This window comes from Podarcis bocagei, assembly GCF_964188305.1.
Source record: "Podarcis bocagei genome assembly, chromosome: 2".
Taxonomy (NCBI): domain Eukaryota; kingdom Metazoa; phylum Chordata; class Lepidosauria; order Squamata; family Lacertidae; genus Podarcis; species Podarcis bocagei.
Genome location: NC_138126.1, coordinates 41,179,154 through 41,191,978, shown reverse-complemented (window position 1 = coordinate 41,191,978; position 12,825 = coordinate 41,179,154). Strand labels below are relative to the sequence as shown.

Sequence of the window (12,825 nt, the reverse complement as noted above, 5' to 3'; positions counted from 1 at the left end):
CTTTTGGGGCCATTTCTGCAGTTTTCCTGCTGCTTTCAGGCTGTTTTTGCCCCTTTTGCAGTTTAAAGTGGTTTATTTCATTATTTCCCGGTGCTGTGCAACTACACAGTCACGCACAGGTCGAACGTGTGTAAGTGGGGAGATGCCAGCTTCTTATGCACTGTTAAATGCCACACAACAACAACAATGGTCCAGGTGTTGTTTTTCACCAGATTCTTATCCACTTCTGCAAGTGTATCTTTTTAATGCACATGGTTATGGGTTTAGAGTGGTTTTGTTCCACATTCAAATGCTGTATATTTTTTAAACCTTTGGAACTGGCAAGTACAATACATTCATCTTCAAGGAAACGTATTTCAGAAATTTGTTTCTTTTAATTTCCCTTGTGCAAAACATATTTATTATGCTCTGTATCAGAGCAATGTCACCCCGCTTCAAGATCACTAACAGTTAAGCCCAGGGGTGTAACAGTGGCATAAAATTAGTTCTCCAGCCCATGTAGACACAGTGGTGGGAGATATAATTCATTGTCCACAGGTCCCAGTGAGCACTTTATTAACTTGCCCTCCGAGACTCCTTAATGGGGTTAATTATTTAGCTACCTTAATTTACAACATATCTCTGTCTTTTGCTTGCGGCAACCGTGGTCCAAAACACCTACTGAAGAGCGAAACTGGAGGAAACGATGCAGTGAGTTCATTGAATCAGGAGACACTGAGGATGCTAGCTTTCCTGCAGGATTTCAGACCCTGTAAACTGTGGATAAATAATATGGAATACTTATTAAATTCTGCTTGAAGTGGCAATCCCGGGACTCCTTTAACGCCCACTGTTAGAAGTGAAATACAAATTCAGATTGATTCTCTCCATTTTGCTGATTGTCATCACAGCTTTGACATCAGCAAAAGCAGTAATCGAGTGGGGATGGTCTGAACCAAATGGAAAATGAAAACTGTGGCTTGCAGGTATACCTTGGTTCAGGTAGGAAGAAGAGGTGGGCAGCTGCAATCAGTAGCTGATTGTTGATAAATGGAAATCATTACAAAGAACTGAGGCTGAAATGCCAACCATGAAATGGATGTTAGTCTCTCTTTTTTTATCTCCTCTGGTCTCCATTAATTCACTGAGACCACTGAGTAACAAAGAGCAATTGCTGTGCCAGGAAATAAATAAAGCATTGTTATCTAGCTTCAAGGCGGAGAGCTAAGCATTAATACTTTGCGCGAAGGAGAGAAACTTGCCACTGTGTGTATGCTTTCTAGCTTTGATGCTCTTTCTTCAGAACTGCTTAGTAAGCTGAAGCCCATCGTCTTGTCAGGTACAAAAACGGTTCCTTTTAGTGCTGTGCCAAGAATTCCTCCCATGTTTCTTTAACCATTTTCCATCAAATAATGAGAAAATAAACTGCATCAGAAAATTGTTAAAGCGGTGGAAGAGAAATTTCAGTAAAATGTTCATGGTTGGTCTACAGCTTTTTCTCTCTGTTATGTACTGAGTTGAATAGGATCCAAACTGCAGCAGTCTGATTGGTCCTAGAACAATAGGATCCAAAATGCAGCAGTCTGATTGGTCCTAGAACAATAGGATTCAGAATGCAGCAGTCTGATTGGTCCTAGAACAATGCAGCAGTCTGATTGGTTGGCAGGAGCCACCCAATCAAGCTCCAGATAGAAGTGAATCCACAACCTGATTGGCCTACAGGAAAATTCCGGAATTAGCCAATCACGTGCAGCCCATTGTGTAAATAATGTATATAAAGCAGATACTTTGAGGGGACTTTCATTCCCTCCTCACCACTATGAGCTCAATAAAGAGCATGAAATCCACTCTCGACTCTGAGTATATTTCACTCTCTCTTACCTTTTGAGGCAACTATGGGGGTATTCTGATGTTACATATTTCATCGACATGTGCATTTTTCATACAATTTCCCATTGTTCAAAATTGGGATTGTGCATATGGCTGAAGATTGTGCAAAGTTTAGTTGGTATACACACATTTCCCAAGACCTGTTGGTGATTCTGTGTATTGACTGGGAATTGTGCACAGTTCCTTCTTTGTGGAAGAATTATGTGCACGTTATCCATGAGACCTGCTGAATGTACACAATGGTTGGTTGTTATGAATGTTATGAACAGTTATGCACTGAAACTCACCTTCTTTAGGAGGTAAAAAAAGAGAAAGGACTCCTGGCTCAGCCCCTGTTGGCTTATATGAGTGAAACACAAAATATAAAAGGTGGTTCATTAACACTATCAAGCAAACATGAATTTAAAAACCCGAAGGACAATGGAAGAGTCCGTTAACAGGCATTGACAGTGTTGATGTCTTTAAAATGTGAGAGATTGGTTTGTGAAGCAGAACCACTCCTAAACTGATCCATGTTCAGGAAATTGTCCCTAGCAATGCAACACTTTCATCATTCTTCCCTGTATCCTAATGGTGAGAATCTTTCAAAGCTTGCTATAGGATAACATTTAATTTTCACTTGTCAGATCTTGTAGTGGGGTGGGGGGACTTCTCAAATGATAGGATTACTGGACCACTTATGTTTATATACATTTCTTTCTGCAGCTAGCCCAAGGACACAAACATAATTCATTGCTCCTGAAAGAATGTGATATTGGATTATATGTATGCATCAATCCTGACATCTTGTGCTTATAAATTATTTTTCTTTATATGGGGTGGCATCTAACCAACTTGTTCTGTCAGTGCACTTGCTCAGTTGAACTTCTCCCCTCTTCCTGTCCCCATGGGCACTCTGCACCTTCCCTAAATCTGCTCAGAAAAACCCAGAACAGATTTAGTGGGTGTACGGGGGGGGGAGAGGGGGAACATTCATTGTGCAAGTGGAAATCTTTGTACTGACAGAATGAGCTAGCTAGATACTGCCCAGAGCATCCTTCATTATTTCTTAGGTGACATCTTTAAAGGATAGCAACAATAGTTTCCCATGTTCGGGAAATTGGTAAGTTACCTGTTCTGGATGGGGTTTGCACTCCTTCTGAAGGAATAATTGCTTGGAGTTAGTCCTGCACACATCTTTGTCACTAGAGGCCCAAGTGTCCTCTGTGGCTAAGAAATGCCTTTTACCAGCTTTGTCTAGGGCCATTCCTGCCTGACCACTGTAGTCCAAGGCTAGTAACTCTAATGTGCTCTATGTGGGGCTGCCCTTGGTGTTACTGGCCTAGTAGGGAGGACCTGGAACACCCTGGGTGGCATGCCTGACTAATGGAGCCAGAGTTGACTTGGTTTGGTGGGGTGTGACTTGGGCTTAGCACTCCCTCAGTGTCTGTTGGTTTCCTGTCTTAAGTCCAGTGGCGTAGCGTGGGGGGTGCAGGGGGGGCTGGCCGCACCGGGCACAACATCTGGGGGTTAGGGTTAGGGGGCGCAAATCCATGGGTTAGGGGGCGCAAATCCATGGGTTAGGGGGCGCAAATTACTTGCCTTGCCCCAGGTGCTGACAACCCACGCTACGCCACTGCTTAAGTCCAGTCTTCCACATTTCTGCATCAGTTCTTGGGGTTGTTGTTTTTTTGGGGGGTGAATCCTCCTATGAATCCATTAGCATTTTAGTGCCCGTTTCTGCTAATATGCACATTTTTTACAAGGAATTACCCCCAGACATAATGTTAGTTTCACTCATCTATGCGTTTGAATGCAGAGTTTCGCTAGATATACACAACTCAGTACACATTCTTTGGTTGTGTTCTTTGATTAAATGTATGCTGGTTGGAGAACTGCGTCACAGCATATTGCTTCAAAAAGTGCAACTTGGGTAGGGTTGCATTAAGATTGAACTATCTTCTCCCCCATCCTTACCTGCCACACAACATGATGTGGGTTGTGGGTGTGTGCTGAGACTGGAACAATGACTTTCAGTTCAGCAGGCTAGGCTGGAGTTCATCCACAAATGGTTATCCCTTTAATAAAATGTCTACACTAAGAGGTTAGTTCCAAAAAGAAAGAAAGAAAGCCCTGCCCTTTCACTGTGTCTGCAATCCACCCTTTCAATTCCTGAAGGAAAGGGGGATTTTATTCTAGCCTAGTTTTCATAAATAACCAGTGTCGTCTCAGACCCAGAAAGACTTGTTACTCTGGATTCATTTCTGTTCTGGGATCAAGCTTTCAATTAAAACCGCATGACACTTAAATATTTATTTCCACCCAGCCTAATAATTTAATTCTGAGTACCACCATAAAGTTTTCAACCAAGGCTTAAATTAAAAAGGAGACTACGCAACCTCTGTGATCATAATTAATCAGGTGAGGGGTAGGCACGAATGCATATTGACCATATATATTAATGCAATGAAGACCTCTGAGGGATGACTTGGCTCCTATATCTGTCTATAGAAAGAGGCAGAATTATGCAAACTACATAAATAATTTAGAGATATTCAGTGCATGCTGTGGCAATAATTAGAAGTCACTGCCACCAGTATATCTCACAATGCTCTCAGAACTATGAGAATGAAGCTTAACTACACAAATCAGATCCTTTGTAATCCTATTAACATTTTATAGTCCAAAGATATAAAATCTTCCCTGTTGCTGAATTGTATATTACGTATTTGTTTTCTTGCAGTTGTCATAGGCAGAGACATGTTGTAACACTAAAAGATTACTTCATTAACTTGTAAGCTATGAGCTCCTTACTTTATATAGGTTGCTGGCCTCTGCTAGGCCTCCCCCCCCCCTTTTCCCCCAGGCAGAATAAGGCATACACTTATTCATGCAGATTTTGCTATACGGGTAAAGCCGGAAATAGAGGGGGGATAGCCAATGGTGCACCAACAAATACAACAGGATTTCCCCTTTCTATCCTTTCCTTTCCTTTCCCATGCTCCCATAACTGCTCTGTGGGGTTCTCTAACTCCCTGAAGTAGATTCAGGTTTGTGTGCAGGGGCTCCAGCAGGGAGCAGAGGAAGTCCCATTCGTGCAAGCAAATGGAGGGAACCAGTGGAACATGGTTCTCTCTGGGAATGACCAAAGGACAGGGTAGGACATACTGGAGGTGGCATCACTCTGTACATTGAGGGTGGCACTGAATCCAGCAAGCAAGCTCCTCCACAGAATCATTGTGGGTGGTGATACCAGGCCCCAAGCGGAATTTATGGCTAATTTAAGGCCCCAAGTAATTTAAGGCCCCAAGAGGCTGCTATCCCACAGATCGAAATGCTGAGGGATGGAGAAAGAAATCAAGGAAGCATTCAAGAGAGGAAATGTTGCAGTAATTGGTTGGACCCTTAGATGACAAGGGAGTCAAAGGTGAGCTAAAGGGGGAAAGTCATTATTGTTCTGTTCTGCATATACATTTTGTTAAATGACAAAATGCCTTGCCTACTTTGCGTTATTCAGGACCAACTAGTATTTGGGAGCATTTTTTCTTGACCTTGACAGAAGCCATAGCTTAATAATCATATCCCAGCTATTCAAAAATATCCGCATCCTAATTTTAGAAGGGCAGGAAGTCTAATTAATTTACACTAAGTGGCTTTGCCATTTTTTATTGTGAGTTGTTTTCTTTTTTTTTGTAAAGTGCATATTATCATACTTATTTGCACAGATGTATATCTCCTGCTGAGAACAATGCTACACCCAATTTGCTCCAGCAAATTAGAACAATTAAAAATAACTCAGCAAAATTGATACTGGATCTTCAATTACATCCATGCCTAGAAGACGAAGCGCATTTCATGCAGCTCTTGACTTGCTCATTGTGTCCTCTAAAGCTCTGCTATGGAACCATTTTATGCTGGGGGTTTATTCATAAACTGTTTACTGGTGTTAGTTGCACAGCCTGACTGGCCTCATGAATCACATATTACTTCTGTGGTGTCCTCCATTGAATGACCTATGCTCCATATTCAGGTGCAATCTGTTATTCTTGTCACAAATATCCCACAGACATTGCACAAATGTTCAAGAAAATTCAGAGGTGAATGCAAGAAACTTTGAGATGTCCAGAAAAGTGCTTCTACAACTGAGGCGCAACAATTTGTAGGGTTTCATAGAATCATAGAATCAAAGAGTTGGAAGAGACCACAAGGGCCATCGAATCCAACCCCCTGCCAAGCAGGAAACACCATCAGAGCACTCCTGACATATGGTTGTCAAGCCTCTGCTTAAAGACCTCCAAAGAAGGAGGCTCCACCACACTCCTTGGCAGCAAATTCCACTGTCGAACAGCTCTTACTGTCAGGAAGTTCTTCCTAATGTTTAGGTGGAATCTTCTTTCTTGTAGTTTGGATCCATTGCTCCGTGTCCGCTTCTCTGGAGCAGCAGAAAACAACCTTTCTCCCTCCTCTATGTGACATCCTTTTATATATTTGAACATGGCTATCACATCACCCCTTAACCTCCTCTTCTCCAGGCTAAACATGTCCAGCTCCCTTAGGGACAACATTTGCCCTCCTCCAGTCTGCCGGGACTTCGCCTGTTCTCCAGGAATTCTCAAAGATGACTGCCAGTGGTTCTGAGATCACATCTGCCAGTTCTTTTAATACTCTTGGATGTTTCAATGAATGGATGGATAACCCTTTGTTCAGGGATGACCTTTGCCCTGTGTTGGGGAGTGCTGTGTACAAGAGTGCCACACTTCTTGCATCTAACATTACCTGAATCATATAGGAAACCATTGCAGTCCTTGGGGGTTTCTAATGTGGTCCTGGTAATAATCCAGTGAATATAGGTCATGCTCAGCAACCATCATCATTATGCTCAGCAAAGGTAATAATTAAATTTTGCTCTGTAACGATTTCTAAGCACTGGAAAGAAACAGCCAAACTTCATAACAGATCAAATCCTGTTAGAGGACTTCCCTAAAATGTTCCTCTGTATTTAGAAAGCCATGGGCTTTGCAGATAATGGAGCACAAGAAGTCACTCAGAGCAGCTGTCCATCAGTTGAGGAAATTTCCAAGCTGAGCATTAGACACACAGAAATATTTTGATACCAGGAGCAATTTCCAGAGATGCTGCTCATCTCTTCCTGTTTGGTCTAGGCATGTCCAACTCCCAAGAGACTGTGATCTACTCCCAGTATTACAAAACCGGCAATGATCTACCCATTGTCATTGGAGGGAGGACGAGCATGCATGGGGTGAGTGGATTGACCAGAGTTGTTGGGGAGTAGGCTTGCACAGAGTTTTTTTTGCTTCCCCTCCCGTAACTTTTTATACACAATAAGGATCCCATGATCTACCAGGATCAGCTGGGGATCTACTGGTAGATCGTGATCTACTGGATGGAAATCCCTGGATTCCTTTTGAATAGGTTAAACCCCATAATTTCTACATTCCCATCATGGGTCTCATTCCAAGCCAAAGCCAAACTTCCAGACATCAGAATGTGCAATAGGGACTTTCCTGGCACTTAAGCCTTGGTGTTTCATGTGTGATTCAGTTAGCATGTCTTCCTTTTTCCTTGGAGGAGGAATCAGTCATCTGGTTACAGGGACGCGGACTTATAAAAAATATTGGGGGGGCCCGGGACAGCTCATGAATAATAAATAAGCTCATGAATATGCAAATAAAGTGGCGCCGCCTCCTCGTGAGCGAATAGGGGAGAGCGAGCTGCGCCTATTAATCAGCTCCGAAGGAAATTGGGTGGAGCTTTTGCTCGGGAGGGAGGGCAGGAGGCATGCAGCCCGACCCTGTGCATTTTGGGCTGGGGGAGGGGCGGCGGTGGCGCTCTGCTGGAGGGGCACCCGAGATTATTGGGGGGCGGAGCCCCCCCAAACGAATTTTTGAGGGGGCTCGGGCCCCCTCAAGCCCCATGGAGTCGGCGCCTATGTCTGGTTATCAGCCATAGAAAAATGAAAAAGAGGCATGGCAGAGCCTGGAGGTGAAGCCTATTGTCAGGACACATGATAAGGAAATATTTTAACCAATGAGCAAATAACTAAATAATTATGGGTAATTTTTGCATATCATAGGAATGTCTAAGAATAAAGTAACATAGTCCACTCATCAAACAAATACCTGCATTTTCCATGTAATTAAACCTCTAGAACCAGATCTGCCAATTCTCTGCTAAATTCAATTCTGCCAATTAAATTAGTAACCCCCATGTCACTAATTACCAGGATTTTACAGAGAATGAACATTTCTAATTAGTTCTGTGTTACACATGCTACAAATTCAGTCAAAGTCTTTGTGATAAATAGTGAACAGCTGCTACTGACAATACCTAGATATTGATCTTCCTCCTTTTTTAATTTCAGAAGGCATGTTCAGTTGGGTTCCTGGTGGTTCTCTGCATAAAGGTGGGTGGGCAGGGTCATCAGCAGGGAAGAGAAACCCTACCAGGAAATATCTGGAGAGTTTATTCTAAATCCAGGCAAATGTAAGAAAAGAACAAATAAATATTATTAGAGAATAGTAGGAGTCAGTTCTTCTAAGGAATGGCATTTCCAGCTGTTCACTGGTATATTGTACAAAAAACAGGAACATATCACATTTATTAATAATTATACTTTGAGGTTGCACAACTGATAATGGAATTAAATCAAACACAATGATGGCAGCAGCATTTTAACAGTAGATTATGCTGTGCATAATTTAAAGGAGGTGATAATGGTACTTATGCTGCTTTCTCTGTTAATAAACCAGGCTTCTAATGTTTAAGAAAATAATATTGTTAACTTCTAAAGACAACATTTACTGTGCTGCAGGGATCTCTCTCTATTCTTCCTTGCTAAGGAAGCCACTTCTCACTCATATCAACCACTCTTAAAGACCAGTGTACTATTACTCCACAGTGGTGGTGACAGTACATTTTCCACTTTCGACCTGAACACTAATTTTCAGTGATAGGAAGATTCAGTGGATGGTCTGATTTTACTATGCACACATTGCGTATACATGAAATATTCTTCCAGAACCTGAATTCTCTGCATGGGTGTTGTACTTGTGTTGTGAGCCCTACACTTTTAGTTGCAGACTGTTGCTGAACAATAAACTACCTAAGATCCGAAGTGGGTTACTTTTTATTATTTATTTAGAATATTTATAAATCATTTGTTTAAAAGCTCTCTAGGTGATGTAGAAATAAAATTGGAGATAGACTTCAAATGACACCCACCTTACCATTGGAAGAAAGGACTCTGGTTAGATGCAAATGTCTTATTCTTCACCTGATCACCTCTGCATGTGTCTCAGTTTGGTCATTCATTAGCCCTGGGGAGAATAACAGTGACAAAAGCCCCTTTCCAACAAGCACTGTTCCTAATGGAAGCTTAATCAACGATCATTTGAATTTCTTAAAGTTAGGGTGTGTCTTTGAGGATTGGTGTATAATTGGTAATACCACATCACAATGTATACAAGTTATAAATTTTCAGGGAGAATGGTTAGTTATCCTCTAGGCAGTTGGGTGTTTTTTTTTTGTTTTTTTTTACAGATTTTGTACAGTTGATTTCCTATGTGCTGGTTGATTATATCCACTTCCCATATATATGAGCTCAGTGGACCATCGTTACACTTTATGAGTCATAAACATCAGGTTTAAAATATGAACGTATTGCATGTGTTGCCAAAAGACATTACAGAGACATTATATTTGAATTGTTCCTTTTTTGTACACCTATTTCATTTTATTTTGCCACATAAATTTCCTCTCAGGGAAAAAATGCTTACAGTGCTAACTATTATTTCAAGCATCTTTCTCTAGCCAGCCACCAAGGTAAACTCATTTGAAAACTTGACATTACATTGCAATGGATAATTGACACTCAAAATGCTTTGGGTATAAAATCTGTACAGGAGCATCAAATGACAGAGAAGCCATATATTGTTCCAAGCGGTACTCACAAATCTATGAGGAACTGAGGATTTCTTAACAGAGAATGTTGACAAAGAGGATAATGTCAATGTTCTGTGTTAAGAATCCTCAGTTCCCTATAGAATTGTGAGTACTTTTTGGAATGATACAAGGCTTCTCTGCCATTTGATGCTATAGTACAAATTTTACACACACACACACACACACACACACAGAGAGAGAGAGAGAGAGAGAGAGAGAGAGAGAGAGAGATTACTTACATTGCTTTTTTAAAAAAAAGCATGTGAAATTCAGGAGCCTTAGTAGAGCCTCAGCAATAGCCTCCTGTCAGCAGCATTGTGAGACGGCATTGAGATAAGGCCTACATATTGCACAGGTTGAAGCAATCTGATGCTCCCTTTGGCATCCTTGCAGAACCCTGGCCATGTTGCTACTTTACCCTTCCTCTCTTCATAAGCAGCAGGTGATGTTGCTGCTGCTGTGAGGCTATTGCTGCACCCCACTAGGGAACACATTTTTTGGGGAAACACACAACATTGTAAATATTGGGGCAATTTTTGAGGAAGAAGGGGAAACTGGGGATATCCAATTTTGGCAGAAGTCCCATGAACATTGTAAAATGTACTTGCACACAGAAATGTCAGGGCCAGAGATGGGGTTCATTGTGTGTAGCAGGGGAATGACTGGACACCTCTGTGGAGCAGCTGAATGAGGAAGGGAACATAAGTAATTCCCAGCAACCTTAGGGAGATGGCAGAACAAGCAGGGACTGGCTCCCTTGGCGTCATGCAAGCGTACAGCTGCTGGTCATGCAATGAGCTGCACCGGTATTAGCAACTGATAGCCAAGGGACAGGGAACTTCTAGCCCTCTAGATGTTGCTGGACTCCAACTTTCACTGGTCCCAGTCAGCATGACTAGTGGTCAGGGTGATGGGAGTTGCAGTCCGGCAACATCTGGAAGGCCAGAGGCTCCGTATCCTTGTGGTAGCCCATCAACAGCTGTGCACTTGCAAGCAGTAGCTGACATTTCCCCTTCTTCCACCTCTTAACAGTCACTGGTAATGACTTTCATACACATTCAGTGTCAATCCTGCACTAGTAGCACCTCAGTGGCCATCCTTGGAAATAATGCTATGAGCAGCTCATAGAAACACTGTTTTAGAACTCTCTTTAAGGCTCATTGGTAATAAGGCAGGCAACATTTCTCTTCAATAAGCAAATCAATAACTCTCTGCAAAGACGAAATACATTATACACTAACAGTCCATCAGCCAATCTGCTGGTTCATAGCACAATCTGATTCAAGTTTACTCAGAAATAAGTCTAAGACCTGCTATGTATGTGTGTTTAGCACTGCAGCATCCATTGTACAAGCATATGGAGTTGTCAGGTGAAGCATCCTTCCAAATAGAGGTAATCAGGCAATGAGGAGGGTACCTCACAATCTGTGTTGTTGGCTTTTTTGGACACTGCTTCTCTCCATCCTCCTCCTGCTGCTCCTCCCATGTTCACTCGCAATGTTTGGGAAATTGCAAAATCGTCCCTCCTTTCCCTGTCCTTAGTTTGAGGTCTATAAGTGCCATCGGCTCTATACTGTATTACTGTATTGTTCAACCAGAAGTATAGCAAGCCATAGTAGACATTATTGAAGAGCACAAATCCATTCCTACCCTTTGCATAAATCCAGCCCCTCTTCTAGGAATGAGGAACTTGTAGACCATTGTCTGAATATCGTTCCCACTATCCTTGCCCATTTGTTATGCTGGCACTACAGTGGCTAATAGGAGTTATAATCTAAGGAAGTTTGGAGGGTCACAGATCCCCTATTCCTTGTCTAGCCTTTCTACTCCTTCTTTCTTTTTCCTGCATAGAAGATCCACAGGACCTTTGGACTCCTTTGATCCTGTGACACGTGGCCCAAGAGTGGTCCAACCAATAGTAATAAAAACCCTTGATCACTTCAGAATAGTCTTGATATGTTTCTCTTAAAACTCATGAGATGTAGCAAGCCCACGTTCCTTTGTAGGTAGCAAACTGCACACAGAACTGTCTGAAAAAGATAAAAAAATTAGGGATTGGTTCCCTAAACCACAAAGAGGCACACCTCTGAACCCCCTCCTTAACATATGTCACACCTTAGCTGTCCTTCTTGCAACTGCTGTCACTGATTGAAAACCAGTCAAGTCTAAACAGTACTTGGTAGATGCATAGCAAAAGGTCATGGAGAGGAAACAATGGCCTTGTTTCAGTTCATGCACTGCTGGAGAATGCATTTTCTTATCTCCCTTTTCTGCCACCTTCCCATCCATGCCATGATTAGCATAGAATTAAAAAGCTTAAAGTATACATTTTTGATACCCCGGTGATCTCCCCACCCCTCAAAAGCACAGCTGTTCTGAATATAGACATGGCTCGTTTCTGTTTATCCTTCATTTCAAATTGAAGAGAGAACTTTATTTAACAAGCAATTCTTACCTTCTTTTTTTTTTTTTTTTTTTGCAGATTGCAGGTGCTGGTATTCTGCTTCCACAAATAATTCTAAATATATAGACTCATTGGACACCTTTAATGCAAAAATAGATTTTCATTAGTTTTAAAAAATAGGCAACATGGATCCATCCTTTACAAATAAGATATGCAGAGGAAAGGGAAAGATACTTTTCTGCAACAAGTGTAACAGTATATCTAAAAGGACTGTTAAAAGGACTGCAAGTGTAGCAGTTAACATTCCTAACAATTGGCCATTTTGCACGTTAACTAGGTCTCAAGGAGAATGTGCAAAAAAATCCTTCCATGAAGAGGGTATTGTGCACATTTCCCAGCCAATATACACAATCTCCAAAAGGCCTTTGGGAGTGTGTATAGCTCAACAGCATTTTGTACATTCTCCAGTCTCCAAAGAACATACCATTTCCCCTTACTACTTTTTCAAAAGTAGGTATGGACATCATACACCATCTACTCAGTTGAGAAAAAGCAGCAGATTATAGTTATATACACTATGTAATGTAGGAATCCAAATAATAATGCTGTTG

General features: G+C 41.7%; 1 long non-coding RNA gene across 1 annotated transcript; it reads right to left on the bottom strand.

Annotated features, from left to right (window-relative positions):
- Window positions 1–388: 388 nt before the first annotated feature.
- Window positions 389–9,874, bottom strand: LOC308581728. The gene is made up of 4 exons (XR_014005220.1): window positions 9,819–9,874; window positions 9,091–9,185; window positions 8,197–8,336; window positions 389–756 (listed from the first exon to the last, which is right to left on the bottom strand). It is a non-coding gene; the product is annotated as an uncharacterized lncRNA (long non-coding RNA).
- Between the last annotated feature and the right edge of the window lie 2,951 nt (window positions 9,875–12,825).